Source organism: Harmonia axyridis, chromosome X (genome assembly GCF_914767665.1).
Source record: "Harmonia axyridis chromosome X, icHarAxyr1.1, whole genome shotgun sequence".
Taxonomy (NCBI): domain Eukaryota; kingdom Metazoa; phylum Arthropoda; class Insecta; order Coleoptera; family Coccinellidae; genus Harmonia; species Harmonia axyridis.
In genome coordinates, this window is record NC_059508.1 from 37,972,015 (window position 1) to 37,979,514 (window position 7,500).

At 42.0% G+C, this 7,500-nt stretch overlaps 1 non-coding gene across 1 annotated transcript; it reads right to left on the reverse strand.

Annotated features, from left to right (window-relative positions):
* Nucleotides 1-3,759: 3,759 nt before the first annotated feature.
* On the reverse strand, nucleotides 3,760-3,878 carry LOC123688419. Its single transcript, XR_006749941.1, has one exon. It is a non-coding gene; the product is annotated as a 5S ribosomal RNA (ribosomal RNA).
* Nucleotides 3,879-7,500: the final 3,622 nt, after the last annotated feature.

The window sequence follows — 7,500 nt, forward strand, 5'->3', positions numbered from 1 at the left end:
GGAGGCCGTCTCGAGTGTCCAACTTGCTCACAAGAGCCGAGAAACAAACCGATGCATCACGTAGACAAGATCGTACCGAATGTTAACACAATCCAAAAGGAAATAATCTTAGATGAATATCGATTCTGATTATTGATTTTTCTTTCGCGATATTGATAGAAGACATCTGAATGAATTTCGAATTAATTCCGAAATCAAAAAAATATTTTCAATAAATTTTTTTTCTAGAGTACCTCGGTCTTTTCTATTTTTTTTCCAAGTTTCGTACGTCAATCAACATACATCCCAGAAAAAATCATCTCTCTAACTATCCTGGTTCAAAAGTTGTATCGGAACTTTTCACGTCGAAAAAGAACATAGGCGAAAAAGGACGTGAACATTATTCCTTATAAAAATCAAACCCGACCATGGATTTTGATTCTGATTGTTGATTATCGCTATTAGAACACATTAGGAGGCAACCAAATCAAATTTGAGAAAATTCCACAATCAGAAAATTTTTTTCGAAAAAAAAAAAAAAATTCGAGAACACCTCGGTCATGGCAAGTTATTTCCCACAATCCATTCCCCAATCAACGTACATCCCAGAAAAAATCATCTCTCTAACTATCCTAGTTCAAAAGTTGTATCGGAACATTTTCACGTCGAAAATATATCTCTAAGTCCAGACCGATGCACCACGTAATCTCGGGCAGACCGATGCACAACGTAAATGACGATCGGGACCGGGGCGATCGGTCGTATCTGACACCGCCGGCTCGGTTCTAACATCGTCAATGAGTCGGGGTTGTAAAAAAGGACGTGAACATTTTTCCTTATAAAAATCAAACCCGACCATGGATTTTGATTCTGATTGTTGATTATCGCTACTAGAACATATAAGGAGGCAACCAAATCAAATTTGAGAAAATTCCACGATCAGAAAATTTTTTTCGAAAAAAAAAAAAAATCGTAATCACCTCGGTCATGGCGAGTTATTTTCCGTATTTCATTCCACAATCAACGTACAACATAGAAGAAATCATCTCTCTAACTATCCTGGTTCAAAAGTTGTATCGGAACATTTCACGTCGTAATATCTCGCCAAGTCCAGACCTCGGCGATAGGTAGTATCTGACACCGTCCGCTCGGGACTGACATCGACTTGGACTCGGGCTGATGATGGGGAGGCGTTTAAGGACGTGAACATTTTTCCTTATAAAAATTAAAGTCGACAATGAATATTGATTCTGATTACTGATTTACGCTTTAAAAACACATTAGAAGGCAACCAAATCGAATTTGAGGAAATTCCACGATCAGAAAATTTTTTTCGAAAAAAAAAAAAATCCGAAAAATATTTTTCGATTCCGATTACTGATTTACTCTTTTAGAACACATTAGGAGGCAACCAAATCAAATTTGAGAAAATTCCACAATCAGAAAATTTTTTTCGAAAAAAAAAAAAATTCGAGGACACCTCGGTCATGGCAAGTTATTTCCCACAATCCATTCCCCGATCCACGTACATCCCAGAAAAAATCATCTCTCTAACTATCCTGGTTCAAAAGTTGTATCGGAACATTTTCACGTCGAAAATATATCTCTAAGTCCAAACCGATGCACCACGTAAACTAGGGCAGACCGATGCACCACGTAATATCGGGCAGACCGATGCAGAACGTAAACTCGATCATACCGATGCTTCACGTAATCTCGATCTTACCGATGCACCACGTAAACAAGGGCAGACCGATGCAGAACGTAAAGTAGATCTTACCGATGCACCACGTAATCTCGATCTTACCGATGCACCACGTAATCTCCATCTTACCGATGCACCACGTGAACTGGATCTTACCGATGCAGAACGTGAATTGGATCTTACCGATGCAGAACGTGAATTGGATCTTACCGATGCACCACGTAAACTCGATCATACCGATGCACCACGTAATCTCGGGCAGACCGATGCACAACGTAAATGACGATCGGGACCGGGGCGATCGGTCGTATCTGACACCGCCGGCTCGGTTCTAACATCGTCAATGAGTCGGGGTTGTAAAAAAGGACGTGAACATTTTTCCTTATAAAAATCAAACCCGACCATGGATTTTGATTCTGATTGTTGATTATCGCTACTAGAACATATAAGGAGGCAACCAAATCAAATTTGAGAAAATTCCACGATCAGAAAATTTTTTTCGAAAAAAAAAAAAAATCGTAATCACCTCGGTCATGGCGAGTTATTTTCCGTATTTCATTCCACAATCAACGTACAACATAGAAGAAATCATCTCTCTAACTATCCTGGTTCAAAAGTTGTATCGGAACATTTCACGTCGTAATATCTCGCCAAGTCCAGACCTCGGCGATAGGTAGTATCTGACACCGTCCGCTCGGGACTGACATCGACTTGGACTCGGGCTGATGATGGGGAGGCGTTTAAGGACGTGAACATTTTTCCTTATAAAAATTAAAGTCGACAATGAATATTGATTCTGATTACTGATTTACGCTTTAAAAACACATTAGAAGGCAACCAAATCGAATTTGAGGAAATTCCACGATCAGAAAATTTTTTTCGAAAAAAAAAAAAATCCGAAAAATATTTTTCGATTCCGATTACTGATTTACTCTTTTAGAACACATTAGGAGGCAACCAAATCAAATTTGAGAAAATTCCACAATCAGAAAATTTTTTTCGAAAAAAAAAAAAATTCGAGGACACCTCGGTCATGGCAAGTTATTTCCCACAATCCATTCCCCGATCCACGTACATCCCAGAAAAAATCATCTCTCTAACTATCCTGGTTCAAAAGTTGTATCGGAACATTTTCACGTCGAAAATATATCTCTAAGTCCAAACCGATGCACCACGTAAACTAGGGCAGACCGATGCACCACGTAATATCGGGCAGACCGATGCAGAACGTAAACTCGATCATACCGATGCTTCACGTAATCTCGATCTTACCGATGCACCACGTAAACAAGGGCAGACCGATGCAGAACGTAAAGTAGATCTTACCGATGCACCACGTAATCTCGATCTTACCGATGCACCACGTAATCTCCATCTTACCGATGCACCACGTGAACTGGATCTTACCGATGCACCACGTAATCTCAATCTTACCGATGCACCACGTGAACTGGATCTTACCGATGCAGAACGTGAATTGGATCTTACCGATGCACCACGTAAACTCGATCTTACCGATGCACCACGTAATCTCGATCTTACCGATGCACCACGTGAACTGGATCTTACCGATGCAGAACGTGAATTGGATCTTACCGATGCACCACGTAAACTCGATCTTACCGATGCACCACGTAATCTCAATCTTACCGATGCACCACGTGAACTGGATCTTACCGATGCAGAACGTGAATTGGATCTTACCGATGCACCACGTAAACTCGATCTTACCGATGCACCACGTAATCTCAATCTTACCGATGCACCACGTGAACTGGATCTTACCGATGCAGAACGTGAATTGGATCTTACCGATGCACCACGTAAACTCGATCTTACCGATGCACCACGTAATCTCGATCTTACCGATGCACCACGTGAACTGGATCTTACCGATGCAGAACGTGAATTGGATCTTACCGATGCACCACGTAAACTCGATCTTACCGATGCACCACGTAATCTCAATCTTACCGATGCATCACGTAATCTCGATCTTACCGATGCAGAACGTAAACTCGATCATACCGATGCACCACGTTATCTCGGCAGACCGATGCAGAACGTAAAAAAAAAGCTTACAGCACGCGGTGTTCCCAAGCGGTCACCCATCCAAGTACTAACCGCGCCCGACGCTGCTTGGCTTCAGTGTTCTGACGAGAACTGGCAATTTCAGCGTGGTATGGCCGTAAACAACAAATATAGCGATATTTTCTATGATATCTCACTTTTTGGGAGCGGAAAGGACGTGAACGTTTTTCCTTATAAAAAATGAAATAACTTTTGGATATTAATTCTGATTGTTGATTTAAGTTTTAAGAACACATTAGGACATATCTCAATGAAATTTGAGGGATTTCCGAAATCGAAAAATATTTTTCGAAAAAAAAAAAAAATCCCAGAAGACCTCGGTCATCTCAAGTTTATTTCCATATTCTATTACACAATCAACGTACATCACAAAAGGAACCATCTCTCTAACTATCACAGTTAAATTTTTGTATCGGAACATTTCACGTCGGAATATCTCGCTAAGTCCAGACCGGGGAGATCGGTCGCATTTGACACCGTCCGCTCCGGTCTAACATCGTCTTGGAGTCGGGGTAACGATGGAGAGGCGTTTAAGGACGTGAACATTTTTCCTTATAAAAATTAAAGTCGACAATGAATATTGATTCTGATTACTGATTTACTCTTTTAGTACACATTAGAAGGCAACGCAATCAGATTTGAGGAAATTTCAAGATCAGAAAATTTTTTTCGAAAAAAAAAAAAATTCAAGAACACCTGGGTCATGGCAAGTTATTTCCCACAATCCATTCCACAATCAACGTACAACATAGAAGAAATCATCTCTCTAACTATCCTGGTTCAAAAGTTGTATCGGAACATTTCACGTCGAAATACCTCGCCAAGTCCAGACCGGGGCGATAGGTAGTATCTGACACCGTCCGCTCGGGACTGACATCGACTTGGACTCGGGCTAATGATGGGGAGGCGTTTAAGGACGTGAACATTTTTCCTTATAAAAATTAAAGTCGACAATGAATATTGATTCTGATTACTGATTTACGCTTTAAAAACACATTAGAAGGCAACCAAATCAAATTTGAGGAAATTCCAAAATCAGAAAATTTTTTTTCAAAAAAAAAAAAATCCGAAAAATATTTTTCGATTCTGATTACTGATTTACTCTTTTAGAACACATTAGAAGGCAACGAAATCAAATTTGAGTGAAATCCAAAATCAGAAAATATTTTTCGAAAAAAAAAAAAAATTCGAGAACACCTCGGTCATGGCAAGTTATTTTCCACAATCCATTCCCCAATCAACGTACATCCCAGAAAAAATCATCTCTCTAACTATCCTGGTTCAAAAGTTGTATCGGAACATTTTCACGTCGAAAATATATCTCAGAGTCCAGACCGATGCAGAACGTAAACTCGATCATACCGATGCTTCACGTAATCTCGATCTTACCGATGCACAACGTAAACTAGATCACACCGATGCAGAACGTAAACTCGATCATACCGATGCACCACGTAAACTCAGGCAGACCGATGCAGAACGTGAACTCGATCTTACCGATGCACCACGTAATCTCGATCTTACCGATGCACCACGTAAACTCGGGCAGACCGATGCAGAACGTGAACTCGATCTTACCGATGCACCACGTAAACTAGGGCTGACCGATGCATCACGTAAACGACGATCGAGAGGCGCGAAAGGACGTGAACGTTTTTCATTATAAAAATTGAAATAAATGATAAATAATGATTCTGATTGTTGGTTATCATTTTTAATAAGCATTAGGAGGCAACCAAATGAAATTTGAGGAAATTCCGATAATAGAAAATTTTTTCGAAAAAAAAAAAAAATTCATGAAATCCTCGGTCATCGCAAAATATTTACCATATTCTGTTCGATAATCAACGTATATTTAAGAAGGAATCATATCTGTATCTATCTTGGTTCAAATTTTGTATCGGAACATTTTGACCAAAGTCCGAGCTTCGGCCGAAACAGACACCGCTGACCTGGCCTATCGATCGACCGAGAGTCGGGGATAGAGCGTAAGTGTTGTCTGGAGGGGAACCCTGTGCTCTCCTGACATATATAGGGAAGGTGGTCGCGTTGGGCGATGCAGAACGTTTGGATCGGGAATTATATTTTTGGTTCAGCTATTGGAATATGGTTTATTGTTGGTATATATTGGCGAAATAACGTTCTTACTGACTGGGGATATTCATAAAAATGAGTCCGGAGATTTTCAGATCGAAGTCCGAGTGATCCGACTTGGAAGGCGTGTTGGGTGGGTCGAGATGGCTTAGATAGATCAGACGAGGCGGGCTAAGTGTTGACGTCATGCATCGGTCCATTTTCAGATTGAGTCCGAGTAATCCGACTTTGAAAGAGTGTTGGGTGCGTCGAGACTGTTTAGATAGATCGGACGAGGCGGACTAGGTGTTAACGACATGCATCGGTATATTTTCTGATCGGAGTCCGAAGAAATCGGCCCTAGTAGGCGCAGCGGACGGTCGAGACGGCCTCGGTGGGTCGGATCGATCGGGAAAAGTTTGCTAAATCGTGTCTGGAGGGGAACCTTGGGTTCTCCTGACATATATAGGGGATAAGGTTTGGGTGAACGATTCTTCACGTAAAAGTTGAGTAATTTATTTTTCGATAAGCTTTTGGATATTGATGAGAAGTATATGTATATCTTCGATTAAAAGAATTCTTACCGTCTCCATGTATATTATATTAGATATATAAGAAATAGTTAACGTGATGCATCGGCCGATTTCCGGATCGGAGTTCGAGAGATGCGACTTTCGATGCGCGATGGGTGGTTCGAGACGGCCTAGATCGATCGGACGAGGCGGACTAGGTGTTAACGACATGCATCGGCGGATTTTCTGATCGGAGTCCGAAGAAATCAGCTCTAGTAGGCGCGGCGAACGGTCGAAACGGCCTCGATCGATCGGACGAGGCGGACTAGGTGTTAACGACATGCATCGGCGGATTTTCTGATCGGAGTCCGAAGAAATCAGCTCTAGTAGGCGCGGCGAACGGTCGAAACGGCCTCGGTGGGTCGGATCGATCGGGAAAAGTTTGCTAAATCGTGTCTGGAGGGGAATCCGGGGTTCTCCTGACATATATAGAAGGGGTGGAGAATGGGTCCTGTCCTAGACTGTTTGGAGTTCTTTTTAGGATGATATTCAGTTGGTAAGTGGTAGACCCGAATCCGACCTCGGCGTTTGGGTACTGGCAAGGTGTGTTGGTTTCGGCTTTCGCATCTTGGGTCGCTTTCGTCAACCTCATGCAGCGAGGTCGCGGTCCGCTTCGTCTCTTTGTAGTCGAATGGCCTTTAAGCGACCAACCTTAAAATCGTGATCCTCTGCCCGTTGCGGGTTATGTTCACAAAAAATTTGCAACCACTCAATTCGTTCCGAGCGACAAATATTGTTGAATCTCGAATCACCGTGTCGTTATATTCACATGTATAGCGAAGGGTCGAGATGGAATGTGTATAAGAAATTAGTTGATAGCCGGGGGTTCGTATTATATATGGACGCCTTGGCGAGGGATTGTTTCTAGAAACTTTCTCATTTTTGATCGGTGTTTTGTCCGAGATGATGATGATGTATATATAGCTTGAGTCTCATGCTGACTGGGGGCTGTTACGTCGTTTCGTCGAGGACTTGCACTTACTGATGTGCGGCGCTAGTCGAAGTCAATCGACATGGCTAGTGCCACATGACGAGAGGCGAACGGGTTTGGCCATACCGGCAATCTCGTGGACCGATCGT